The sequence below is a fragment of the Bidens hawaiensis genome, unplaced genomic scaffold (genome assembly GCF_021521415.1).
Source record: "Bidens hawaiensis isolate Kalapana, Puna unplaced genomic scaffold, B.hawaiensis_p1.1 tig00010738_1, whole genome shotgun sequence".
Lineage (NCBI taxonomy): Eukaryota > Viridiplantae > Streptophyta > Magnoliopsida > Asterales > Asteraceae > Bidens > Bidens hawaiensis.
This window is the reverse complement of record NW_027491823.1, coordinates 765,714-779,423: the sequence shown is the minus strand read 5'-3', so window position 1 is coordinate 779,423 and position 13,710 is coordinate 765,714.

The following is a 13,710-nucleotide window of genomic DNA, read 5'->3' as shown; positions in this document are numbered from 1 at the left end:
GAGCGCCACCGCAGATCGTCGCCGCGTCACCATGCATGCGCGTCACCACGGAAGAACAACGCAACACGCATGTCTGCTACCGCGGCACAACACTCCGCCACCACGCATGCGCCACCGCGGCACAATACATCGCCACCACGCGTGCGCCACCGCGGTTCGATACATCGCCACTACGCATGCGCCACCGCGGTTCGATACATCGCCACTACGCATGCGCCACCGGGGTTCGATACATCGCCACCATGCATGCTCACCGTCGCGAATCAACATTCTGCCATCATTCATTCGCGCCACCTTGAGGCAACAGTGCGCCGCCATGAAACCAACAACGGCGGAATGCTCCGATGCCTTGCATGCGCGACCCCGCGGATCAACGACCCGCCATAATGCATGCGCGCCGCCTTGGATGATGCATTCCGCCGCTATGAACAGGCGCCCTGCGGAACAACTAGCCGCCATGCATGTACGCCCACGAATCACCTTTTTGCTTCAATGCATGCGCCGCATCGGAGGAACACTCCTCGCCATGCATGCGCCGCCTTGGAGGAAGCCGCATCGGAGGAACACTCCGACGCCATACAAGTGCGCTGCGGACGAACTCTCCCGGCCATACATGCGCCGCATTGGAGGAACACCCCGACGCCATGCATGCGCAGTGCCGAGGGTCAAGACTCTATTACCATGCAAGCGCGCCGGCGGGTCCTCTCTCTGCCGCCATGCATGCGCAGTACCGCGGGTCAACACCTGCGTGCCACCATGCATGCGCGCCGGCGGGTCCTCTCTCCGCCGCTTTGCATGCGCACTGCCGAGGGTCACTTACCGCGGGTCAACACCTGCGTGCCACCATGCATGCACGCCCGCGGAAACCACTATGTGGGTCGGAAGACGACTCCATGTCCTTGGTTTTACGCAGAAGACTCCACCGCCATGCATGCGCACTGCCGATGATCAAGACTTTGCAGCCATGCATGCGCGCTCGCGAGTCACGACTCCGCCGCCATGCATGTGCACTGCCAAGGATCAAATCTTTGCTTCCATGCATGCACACTGCCGAGGATCAAGACTTCGCCGGGATGCATGCGCGCCCGCGAGTCACCACTCTGCCGCTATGCATGCGCACAGCCGCGGATCAACATTCCACCACCAATGGAAGATCCCGCGCACATGGAACGCAACACAACTTAGAAAATGTCTCATGTAAAAGTTGTCAAGTTCGTAATCAAGGCTTTTTAAGCCATTATGAATAATGATACGCTCTATTTTTTCTTAACATGCGTTCTATTACCTTTTGCATACATGTTTCACACTTCCCTTTATTAATTTTGAGCAATATGACAACATTGTATTGACATCAAACTAAAAATCAAACGAAGTAAAACATACATGCGCGAGCTTCAAGCTCAGACGCGTTAACGAGTTTTAACTCTAAAACGTTAGGGCCTTAGCCCAATAATATGAGCCTTAGCTCAAATTACTCATAGCATCCATCCTAAGTATTGCGCAGCTGGACCATAAAAATACCTAAGCACAACTAAGGCAAAGCACATGCGCGCTCAACCCTTCATGGCGCTCAACTCCCGCCATGCATGCGCGCTCAACTCCCCGCCATAGCGGGTTGCATGCGCGCTCCCGGCGATTACTCTCCGCCACAGCGGGTTGCATGCACGCTCCCGGCGATTACTCTCCGCCATAGCCCCCGCATGTCAACTTCAATCAACCGCGGATCAAAATCGCTCCCCGCGGATCAACTATAATCTCATGCGGGTCATTTTTTGCTTCCACGTTGCGAATGAAGCTTTATGAACGCTAAGGGTCAACTTTAGCTTCCGCAATCAACTTCTGCTTCCGCAAGCAAAGTTCCCGCAAGGCACAATCAAAGCCTCAAGGGTCAACTTCTGCTTCCGCAAGCAAAGTTCCCGCGTGGCGTTATCAAAGCCTTATGGGTCAACTTTAGCTTCCGCAATCAACTTCTGCTTCCGCAAGCAAAGTTCCCGCAAGGCACAATCAAAGCCTCAAGGGTCAACTTCTGCTTCCGCAAGCAAAGTTCACGCGTGGCGTTATCAAAGCCTTAAGGGTCAACTTTAGTGTGACATCTGCCCCGATCCGACCCGACCCAGGTACCCGTTTCTCCGATCCGATCTCTTTCTTTTATGATTTAATATTTATTTATACTTATACTTTACTTTTAATAATAATAATATATTTTCCTTCCCGCCTCTTCCTCTCTCTTCCTTTCCGCCGTCCCGTCCCTCTTCTTCTCTCCGCCTTCTTTTCCCTCTTGTTGCCGTCCCGCCTCTTTTTCTCTCTTGTCGTTGTTCCGCCCTTAAGCCTTGAACCCCCTTCTCTCTTGGTTTGTCCTTTGTTTCTTCCCGCCTAAGGTTGTCTGCGCAGCTCCACGCGCCAGACTCCTTACAAGGAAGCCTGCGCGAAGACCAGTTGTTCCTGCGATACGCGAGGCAAACTGTTCTCGCAGCGCGCTAAGAATTGTAGTTCTTCTCGCAGCGCGCTAAGAACGGTAGTTCTTCCCGCGACGCGCTAAGAACTGTAGTTCTTCTCGCAGTGCGCTAAGAACGGAAGTTCTTCCCGCGACGCGCTAAGAATTGTGGTTCTTCTCGCAGCGCGCTAAGAATGGTAGTTCTTCCCGCGACGCGCTAAGGATTTTAGTTCTTCCCACGGCGCGCTGTGGACTGTTCTCTGTCTGCCTTCGCCCTCGCGCGTGCGCTCGATGCCTTCTCGCGCTAAACCCTTTGAGTTTTCTTTTGTTTAATCCAGCCGTTTACTTTTGTGAAGTCTTATCTTCTGTGCTGTTGACCTGACCTATCTTATGTCTGAAAAGTTACTTTCGGCGCAGCATGCGCACCAACCCCATTGGTTGGCAGAAAAAGTGACTGACATTATCTTTTGAGATCTGCTTTCCATGCTTGACCAGTACCTTTATCTGAACCGCCCATGCTTTTACTGTTACCTGTCAGCTTTTCCTTGTCCCCTGCAGCTGCCATATCTTTTGATATCTTTTGCTTTTGGAATCTTTTACTTTTTGGAGATCTTTTTCCCTTTTCTAGGGATTGTGTTCCCTAGGGTTTCTCTATAAATAATAATCTTATTTTCTTTCTAACACATCACACACAAACACTTAATTTAACCTCCTCCTTGCTCTCTCTGCCGCCTCCCTCTCTGCCTCCGTCTTCCTCCCTGTTCTGCCCTGCCTTTCCGGTAATATATATTATATATCATAATTTACTTATTAATTATGCTAACTTATAATCTAGACTTAAAACCAATCATTAAAACAATAATCTTTAATTATAGGTTAACTTGTGCTTGTTTAAAGTTGATTCTTGCTTTATCTTACACCGCATCGTTTATCAAGTGAGTAATCTCGTACCTAATCCCTTTTTATTTTTAATGTTTTGGGATGTTCATGTGTTCATACAAACTTAGAGTCTTAAACTTGTTTATGAACTTTAGTCGCGCAGTATCCCATGTGTTGAGGACGTTTACTTGGCTGTTTATTTGTATGTGTGTATCATTAACCGCTTTGTTCGGCCTATTCCGAAGTTTTCATGGATCCATTGGATGAACACGGGAGACCTATCGTTTACGGTTTTCTTTGTTTTACACTTGCACAGATGTTTTCTCGTTTTTGTGCTCATTTGGGAGCACGGATTGAACTATGAACTATGATCTATTTAGGCTTGATCACAATCTGATTGCACCCTTGTTAAACACCAGACATACACGTGTTGCGCGCAGATTTATTGTTATCTATGTATTGTATTAAACTTGATTTCTCACCAACACGCAAGTGTTTGACGTTTTATTTTAACACATGTTCAGGTTTGCTGTAGCTACACTTGGAGCTTGTGGTCACGTATGACGTTTTTACTTTTGGACCTAGATTAAAATGTATCAAGACAAGTTATTATTGTTCGAATATTTTGTCTTATAATATATTGATTTATGTTGATTTATGTTATCTTGTGTTTACGTTGCGCGTGCGCGAATGAATATATTTATTAAATATTGACACCCAATAGTGTCACGAGTAATGGAACAATATGTGGCGCCCCGATGTATAATCCGCCTTTGGTCGGGGTGTTACAGATTGGTATCAAAGCTCGTTGACTTTAGGATAGGTGGTTAGACGTAACGGCCTAGAATACCTAAGAGTCCCCTCTCGCGCATGAGAGAAATCTCATGTTTGCGCGCTTATTGTTAATCACTCGTTATTTATGAATATGCTCGCGCCTGCGCAGTATATGATTTTGTTTTATTCCGCGATATTTCGATTTTTGTTGAATTTCGATTTTTATTGATTTTACTTACATATTCGTTTGTTGGATTTGAAAATCCGAAAAGTCATGGTGATACATGAATAGTTGATTTTCAATTTCCATTTACGATTATGTTCTGAGGTTGGAGACTTGAAAAGTCATGGTGATACATGAATTGTCAACCTCCAATACTCATTTTCTTGTATATTTTATATTGAAGATTGAAAAGTCATGGTGATACATGAATCGTCAATCTCCAATACTCGTTTACTCGTCATTTTAAATTTAGAATTCGGAAAGTCATGGTGATACATGAATTGTCGATTCTCGATTCGAATTTGTTATCTGTATTAAGTTTGCATTCAAATTCATGTTTTACTTTAACTGTTGATGGTATCTAACCCCGCGAAACCAAGCTTTATAAGATTAAACTTTGCGCTAAAACCAAGATATTAACAAAAATTAAAACTTTTATAGAATGCCTCCGCTATCTCGCCGCCATCAGAGGAGAGAAGCCTCGCGCAGACGTTCGCAGCAACGTTCCCAGGAAATGGCCGCCGCAATAGCCCAAGCTTTGAGCCAAAACAATACCTCCGGTTATAACATTAAGTCCTTTAACGCGGGTAACCCTCCAAAGTTCACAGGTCTTGAAGGAGCCACCGTGATGCTCCAATGGCTCGAGAAGATTGAAAACACTTTCCTCCACACCCAATGCCCCTCAGACAGACGAACCCTATATGCTTCCAGTGTCCTGGAATCTAGAGCGCTTACATGGTGGAATGGAGTAGCTCATGCGCGTGGCGCAGAAGCTGCTTCTAGCATGACATGGGAGGAATTCAAGGAAATTCTGACGCGAGAATTCTGCCCTCCCAACGAAGTAAAGCGCCTGGAGGAGGAATTTTGGAATCTTAAGCAATACAGCGGTGAAGCGCGCGAGTACGCGACGCGCTTCCATGAACTAAGCCTGCTTGTCCCTCACCTTGTTACCCCTTCCCGCCGAGCCATAGAGAAATTCCTTGGGGGTCTCCCCATGGAAATTCAAGATTCTGTTTGGGCCAGAAACCCAGCAACCCTCTCTGACGCCATCGAGTTGGCCGCTGTGCTCAGCGACAACCATGTCAGAGACGGAACCCTGTTCCTGCGAGGAGCTGAGAAGACCAAACCCACCAAGACTGCCCCTGAACCAACAGAAACCAAACCAGAACCCTCAAACCGTAACAACCTCAAGCGCAGGCGCAAAGCCTATGCGCTTACCAGCCCGCCCATTGTCCAGCAACCCACCTACCAACCTCCAGTACACGCTCCTAACCCACTGTCAGCCTACCCAACTTCCCCTATTGTCCACAACTATGCCTTAACCAATCCCGCACTCCCTGCCCCGCCAACTAAGAAACCTTACACATGAACCCAACCCTTTTGCCCAACCTGTAGACTTCACCACCCACCTCAAGTCCCATGTCGACAATGTAACCGATGTGGCCGCGTTGGTCACTCAGCTGAGTACTGTAGGGTCCCTTCCGCCAACCCAATCACACAAACACCACCAGTCTACCCGCAGAACCCACAACCAACCTACCAAAACCCACGACCCAGATCGTGCTTTAACTGCGGTGATCCCAGTCATTTCCGGAACGCGTGCCCGAGACTACAAGTTCAGATTACGCAAGCGAATCCGGTGAACCAGATTTCGAACCAAGTGGCGCGTGGCCGAGCTTTTAATATAACCGCGCACCAAGCGCAAGCGAATAATGACGTAGTTAATGGTACATTTTTGCTTAACGGATTTTATGCTTCTGTACTTTTTGATACTGGCGCCGATCGAAGTTTTATTTCTCGCGCGTTTGAGCAGAAGCTTGCGCGACCGCGCAGCGATTTAAAAGAAAATTTTTCAGTTGAATTGGCTAATGGTGAAACTGTTTTAATTAACTCCGTGATTAAAAATTGCACGCTTAACCTTAACGAAAACGATTTTCTGATCGACCTCATCCCCATGCCTCTTAGAAGTTTCGATGTTATTATTGGTATGGACTGGCTTTCGAAGAATCGCGCCGAAGTTATTTGCGCCAAGAAGTTGATTCGCATTCCTCGAGAAAATGGTGATCTTCATATCTACGGCGAAAAACCCTCCAGTGGTCTTAAACTTATGTCTTGCGCCGAAGCCCAAAGGCTCATGCGGAAGAAGTGTATCGCATTTTTAGCCCATGTGGTCAAACCCGATGAAGGAAAGAAGAAACTTCGCGATATCCCTGTTGTGCGTGATTTCCCTGAAGTTTTTCCAAATGATCTTCCTGGTATCCCTCCCGCTCGTGAAGTCGAGTTCCGTATTGATCTTGTCCCTGGTGCTTCCCCCGTAGCTAAATCTCCTTACCGTCTTGCGCCCGCTGAGATGCAAGAATTGGCAAGTCAACTTCAAGAGTTGACCGCTAAAGGATTCATTCGCCCTAGCTCTTCGCCCTGGGGTGCTCCGATGTTGTTCGTTAAAAAGAAAGATGGTTCGTTTCGCATGTGTATCGATTACCGCGAGTTGAACAAACTCACCATTAAGAACCGGTATCCCTTACCACGTATTGACGACCTCTTTGATCAACTCCAAGGTGCCTCTTGTTTCTCCAAGATTGATCTCCGCTCTGGCTATCACCAGTTGCGCATCCGCGATGAAGATGTTCCGAAGACTGCTTTTCGAACTCGTTATGGCCATTTTGAATTCTTGGTCATGTCCTTCGGTTTAACCAACGCACCCGCCGTTTTCATGGATCTAATGAATCGGGTGTGTAGGCCTTTCTTGGATAAATTCGTGATTGTGTTTATCGATGACGTTCTGATTTATTCTAAGACCAAGGCCGAGCATGAGCAACATCTTCGGTTGGTATTGCAAAAGCTTAGAGCCGAGCAGCTCTTTGCCAAGCTCTCCAAGTGTGAATTCTGGTCGGATGAAGTACAGTTTTTGGCCATGTTGTTAACAAGATGGGTATTCATGTCGACCCATCCAAAATTGAAGCAATCAAGAACTGGATTACGCCATCCACTCCTACCGAGATCCGTTCCTTTCTGGGCTTAGCTGGTTATTACCGGCGCTTCATTTCGAACTTCTCGAAGATCGCTTTGCCTTTAACAGTTCTAACGCACAAAGGTAAACCGTATATTTGGGGCTCGAAGCAAGAAGAAGCCTTTCTAACGCTCAAGCGTTTGTTGTGTGAAGCTCCTGTTCTTGCGTTACCTGAGGGTAACGAAGATTTTGTCGTGTATTGCGATGCATCCAACCAAGGTCTCGGTTGTGTTCTTATGCAACGAGGCAAGGTTATCGCTTACGCATCAAGGCAACTCAAGGTTCATGAAAAGAATTATACAACTCACGACCTCGAACTTGGTGCAGTCGTATTTGCCTTGAAGATCTGGAGACACTACCTTTATGGTACTAAGTGTATCCTCTACACCGACCATAAAAGCCTTCAGCATATCTTTGATCAAAAGGAACTCAACATGAGACAACGCCGATGGAACGAACTCATCAGCGATTACGATTGTGAGATCCGGTATCATCCTGGTAAGGCTAATGTGGTAGCTGATGCGCTCAGCCGTAAACCCTGCCAGCTTAACTGTATCTTGCCGCGCACGCAGCTTCACTTCGCGCCGATCCAAAGCAACCTTGAATCGCGCATTCGTGACGCGCAGCGCGCATCCATCAGTAACGATAACCTTCGCGCCGAGTTAGCGTGTGGCGCGGAAGCGCACTTTGTCCCTAATCTGAGTGGAATTCTCTGCTATCTCAATCGCATCTGGATTCCCTTCGATGAGAATCTTCGCGCTGATATCCTGAGTGAAGCGCATAAATCTCGGTATTCTATTCATCCCGGCGCTGATAAAATGTACAAAGATTTGCGCATTACTTATTGGTGGCCCGGTATGAAAAAGGATATTGCTGTGTTCGTAGCTAAATGCCTGACTTGTTCTAAGGTAAAAGCTGAACATCAACGCCCATCTGGTTTGCTCGAACAACCAGAAATTCCTACGTGGAAATGGGAAGGTATAGCGATGGACTTTATTACCAAGTTACCTTTGACAGCAAGCAAACATGATAGCATTTGGGTAATAGTGGATCGTTTGACTAAGTCTGCTCACTTTCTGCCCATTCGTGAAAACTACCGTGTTGAGCAACTTGCGCAGCTTTATGTCAAGGAAATTGTCTGCCGCCATGGTACTCCTTTGAGCATCATATCCGATCGCGATGGCCGTTTTATATCTCGCTTTTGGAAATCTCTCCAATCTGCGCTAGGAACTCGCTTGGACATGAGTACGGCATATCATCCTCAGACTGACGGTCAGTCTGAGCGAACTATTCAAACTCTTGAGGATATGCTCCGATCTTGTGTTCTTGATTTTGGAGGTAATTGGGATTCGCACCTGCCTTTGATCGAGTTCTCTTATAATAACAGCTATCATTCCAGTATTGGTATGGCCCCATTTGAAGCACTTTACGGTCGTAAGTGCCGCTCCCCGATTTGTTGGAGCGAAGTGGGTGAAGCTCAAATCACAGGACCCGAACTTGTTCAAGAGACAACCGATAAAATCGCCAAGATCCGTGATCATCTGCTGACTGCCAGAAGCCGACAGAAGAGTTATGCAGATCGTAGACGGAAGCCTCTCGAATTTCAAGTTGGTGATCTTGTTCTCCTCAAAGTGTCGCCTTGGAAAGGTGTTGTCCGCTTTGGGAAGAAAGATAAGCTTGCTCCTCGTTATGTTGGTCCATTCAAGATTCTCGCGCGTGTGGGAAAAGTTGCCTACAGACTTGACCTGCCGCCCGCGCTCAGTAATGTGCATCCAACGTTCCATGTATCCAACCTCAAGAAGTGTTTAGCCGACGAGAACCTTCACATTCCACTTGATGAAGTTCAAGTTGATGAATCTATGCATTTCGTTGAGAAGCCTGTTGAGATTATGGATCGCGAGGTAAAGCAAACCAAGCGCAGTCGTATCCCTATCGTGAAAGTTCGCTGGGAGTCCAAGCGCGGAGCCGAGTTTACATGGGAAAGGGAAGATCAAATGAAGATCAAGTACCCGCACCTGTTCTCTGCGCAACCTACTTCGAGATAAATTTCGGGACGAAATTTCTTAAAGTAGGGGAGACTGTGACATCTGCCCCGATCCGACCCGACCCAGGTACCCGTTTCTCCGATCCGATCTCTTTCTTTTATGATTTAATATTTATTTATACTTATACTTTACTTTTAATAATAATAATATATTTTCCATCCCGCCTCTTCCTCTCTCTTCCTTTCCGCCGTCCCGTCCCTCTTCTTCTCTCCGCCTTCTTTTCCCTCTTGTTGCCGTCCCGCCTCTTTTTCTCTCTTGCCGTTGTTCCGCCCTTAAGCCTTGAACCCCCTTCTCTCTTGGTTTGTCCTTTGTTTCTTCCCGCCTAAGGTTGTCTGCGCAGCTCCACGCGCCAGACTCCTTACAAGGAAGCCTGCGCGAAGACCAGTTGTTCCTGCGATACGCGAGGCAAACTGTTCTCGCAGCGCGCTAAGAATTGTAGTTCTTCTCGCAGCGCGCTAAGAACGGTAGTTCTTCCCGCGACGCGCTAAGAACTGTAGTTCTTCTCGCAGCGCGCTAAGAACGGAAGTTCTTCCCGCGACGCGCTAAGAATTGTGGTTCTTCTCGCAGCGCGCTAAGAATGGTAGTTCTTCCCGCGACGCGCTAAGGATTTTAGTTCTTCCCACGGCGCGCTGTGGACTGTTCTCTGTCTGCCTTCGCCCTCGCGCGTGCGCTCGATGCCTTCTCGCGCTAAACCCTTTGAGTTTTCTTCTGTTTAATCCAGCCGTTTACTTTTGTGAAGTCTTATCTTCTGTGCTGTTGACCTGACCTATCTTATGTCTGAAAAGTTACTTTCGGCGCAGCATGCGCACCAACCCCATTGGTTGGCAGAAAAAGTGACTGACATTATCTTTTGAGATCTGCTTTCCATGCTTGACCAGTACCTTTATCTGAACCGCCCATGCTTTTACTGTTACCTGTCAGCTTTTCCTTGTCCCCTGCAGCTGCCATATCTTTTGATATCTTTTGCTTTTGGAATCTTTTACTTTTTGGAGATCTTTTTCCCTTTTCTAGGGATTGTGTTCCCTAGGGTTTCTCTATAAATAATAATCTTATTTTCTTTCTAACACATCACACACAAACACTTAATTTAACCTCCTCCTTGCTCTCTCTGCCGCCTCCCTCTCTGCCTCCGTCTTCCTCCCTGTTCTGCCCTGCCTTTCCGGTAATATATATTATATATCATAATTTACTTATTAATTATGCTAACTTATAATCTAGACTTAAAACCAATCATTAAAACAATAATCTTTAATTATAGGTTAACTTGTGCTTGTTTAAAGTTGATTCTTGCTTTATCTTACACCGCATCGTTTATCAAGTGAGTAATCTCGTACCTAATCCCTTTTTATTTTTAATGTTTTGGGATGTTCATGTGTTCATACAAACTTAGAGTCTTAAACTTGTTTATGAACTTTAGTCGCACAGTATCCCATGTGTTGAGGACGTTTACTTGGCTGTTTATTTGTATGTGTGTATCATTAACCGCTTTGTTCGGCCTATTCCGAAGTTTTCATGGATCCATTGGATGAACACGGGAGACCTATCGTTTACGGTTTTCTTTGTTTTACACTTGCACAGATGTTTTCTCGTTTTTGTGCTCATTTGGGAGCACGGATTGAACTATGAACTATGATCTATTTAGGCTTGATCACAATCTGATTGCACCCTTGTTAAACACCAGACATACACGTGTTGCGCGCAGATTTATTGTTATCTATGTATTGTATTAAACTTGATTTCTCACCAACACGCAAGTGTTTGACGTTTTATTTTAACACATGTTCAGGTTTGCTGTAGCTACACTTGGAGCTTGTGGTCACGTAGGACGTTTTTACTTTTGGACCTAGATTAAAATGTATCAAGACAAGTTATTATTGTTCGAATATTTTGTCTTATAATATATTGATTTATGTTGATTTATGTTATCTTGTGTTTACGTTGCGCGTGCGCGAATGAATATATTTATTAAATATTGACACCCAATAGTGTCACGAGTAATGGAACAATATGTGGCGCCCCGATGTATAATCCGCCTTTGGTCGGGGTGTTACATTTAGCTTCCGCAATCAACTTCTGCTTCCGCAAGCAAAGTTCCCGCAAGGCACACTCAAAGCCTCAAGGGTCAACTTCTGCTTCCGCAAGCAAAGTTCCCGCGTGGCGTTATCAAAGCCTTAAGGGTCAACTTTAGCTTCCGCAATCAACTTCTGCTTCCGCAAGCAAAGTTCCCGCAAGGCACAATCAAAGCCTCAAGGGTCAACTTCTGCTTCCGCAAGCAAAGTTCCCGCGTGGCGTTATCAAAGCCTTAAGGGTCAACTTTAGCTTCCGCAATCAACTTCTGCTTCCGCAAACAAAGTTCCCGCGAAACAAAGGCACAATCAAAGCCTCAAGGGTCAACTTTAGCTTCCACAATCAACATCAACCTCCACGCCGTTCGCGAAACAAACAAGCCGCATGCGTGCTCTGGCGATTCAACTCCGCCATAGCATGCCGCACACGCTAAATAATAATTGGCGGATCACATTGTGAACTCCCGCGGATCAATGAATAACTCTAGCGGGCAACTTAAATGTTGGAAGGGACCAACCTCACATACCGCGGGTCACTAACGCGCAACCGCGGATCAAATCTGACCTCCGCGGATCATGGCGAGAAACTCCAGCAGCGTAAGTACAACCTCTGCGGGTCACAAGAAAGCTTCCGCGGGTCAAGCCCGGCTTTTGCGGATCACATGTACGCTCTGAACAAAGAAATGGCCGGTCAGGTATGGCTCCCGCAGGCCAAGTTAAAGCTCCGACACGATCACCGAGGGTAACATACGCGACCTCGGATCAACACTACGCAATCACGTCACAAAAGAACACTGCGCCACATGCGTGGGCGCCGTCGCGGAACAACACCGCGTCATTATGGATGGGCGCCTCCAAAAATTTGGTTTCTTGCATCCGCATCACTGTTCAAGCGGGAAGACATGAAGGCCGCCATCACGAAGACCACCATGCTTGTTATTTGTATTCCGTTCACGGCGTGTCAACCGCTTTCTCATGCGCGTAGGCGGACAAAAACAGGCACAGCGGATTAACACCCGCCACCGCGGATCAACATTTTGCCACCGCAGTCGCAGATCAACCCTTCCGCCACTCTACATGCGCACCGCCATGATGCTTGCGCGCAGTCGCGTATCACATTCCACCACCTATGAAAGATTCCAACGCCATGCATGCGCACGCAACCCTTCGCCGTGCATGCGCGCTCAACTCTCCGCCATGCATGCGCGCTCAACTCGCCGCCATGCATGCGCGCTCAACTCTCCGCCATGCATGCGCGCTCAACTTTCAGCCGCTATGCATGCGCGCCCGCGGATCACCACTCCGCCGCCATGCATACGCGACCTTGGATCACCACTCCGCCTCCATGGATGCGCGCACCTCAGATCAACACTCCGTTAGACGAACACCGATCACCGCGGATCATTATGAACGCCGCGGGTCACCTATGAACATTCGCATGTCACTAATGCAAGTCAGTGGATCAAAACAACGTAAGTCGCCTCTACAACCTCATGAAAGCTCCAGCATCTGCGGCCACGCGCCAAACATAAAGGTCGGGAGCCTAATAATATCCCAAACGGCTACGCGCCGCACTTAAAGGTTGGGAATCCTTATAAACCCATATGGCCACGCGCCAAACATAAAGGTCGGGAGCCTAATAATATCCCACATGGCCACGCGCCAAACATAAAGGTCGGAAGCCTAATAATATCCCAAACGGCCACGCGCCAACGTAGGTTGGGCACACCTCATAATTTGCCCGAGGATGGGAACCTTGTAATACATCCACTTTTAGTTGATATGTTTTTGCAGATTCGGCTACGAGTCGCACAAGCACCTATGACATTATTATTATTATTATCTGGCCGTTTGTGCCTCCATTATTATTTTGAAGACAAGCCGGGATAGTCATCCTGCGTAGAAGAGGCCCTTGTGGGCCAGTCATTATCATCATATTATAGCTCATAAGCCGCAACTCGCGCATGCTTCATTATTTTATAGCTCGTAAGTCGTCTCGCGCGCAAGCTTCATTATTTTTATAGCTCGTAAGTTGCCTCGCGCGCAAGCTTCATTATTTTTATAGCTCGTAAGCTGCCTCGCGCGCAAGTTGCATTACATTATTATCGAGATGCGCGCTCTATCTTTTATCAGGCCCCGCGCCACTATTGTTATGATGCGTGCTATATCTTATTCATGCCAGTGCACCATTATTATCATAAGGATCACAACATGTCACCATCATGGAGAAAATCTCTCAAAACTCAAAGACAATAAAGACAAGGCCGAAGAAAGGGGAA